The sequence below is a fragment of the Octopus bimaculoides genome, chromosome 13 (genome assembly GCF_001194135.2).
Source record: "Octopus bimaculoides isolate UCB-OBI-ISO-001 chromosome 13, ASM119413v2, whole genome shotgun sequence".
NCBI lineage: Eukaryota > Metazoa > Mollusca > Cephalopoda > Octopoda > Octopodidae > Octopus > Octopus bimaculoides.
Window position 1 is genome coordinate 806,091 of NC_068993.1, and position 603 is coordinate 806,693.

Here is a 603-nt window from a genome sequence, read left to right on the forward strand (position 1 = left end):
AGAGAAAGAGAGAGAGAGAGAGGGGGAGGAGGGAAGGACGGAGAGTGAGATTATGTATATATATATATATATATATATATATAAATATATATACACACACACGCACTATAAACACATACATATATGTACATACATATACATACAAACACACACATATGTATGTGTGTGTGCTTCTGCGTCAGTATATGTACCTGTATAAGTTTGTGTGCCTATGTGTTTATATGGGTCTGTGTGCATGTGTGTGTTACTAGATGAACCGCTTAAATAAATACCATGCAATGTTATTGAGAACATTAGGATTTTAAACTACATGAATGGGGTCAGTGGATAAGAAGTTACTAGCGTTGGGTATTGGAAATTAAGGTCACTGGTTCGATTCCGGCTTCGTGCGGCGAACACTTGTAATAATACATACAATTACGATGGAAAATCAACCGATGGGAACTTAGCACACACACACACACATACATACATACATACATACATACATACATACATACATACAATAATAAAGCTTAAAATTAACCAAACACCAGAACTTTCAAGAAACTGGTTCTACCTGGACGTGGCAGTAAAAGAAGTGTGCAGTCCCCTCAGCTTATC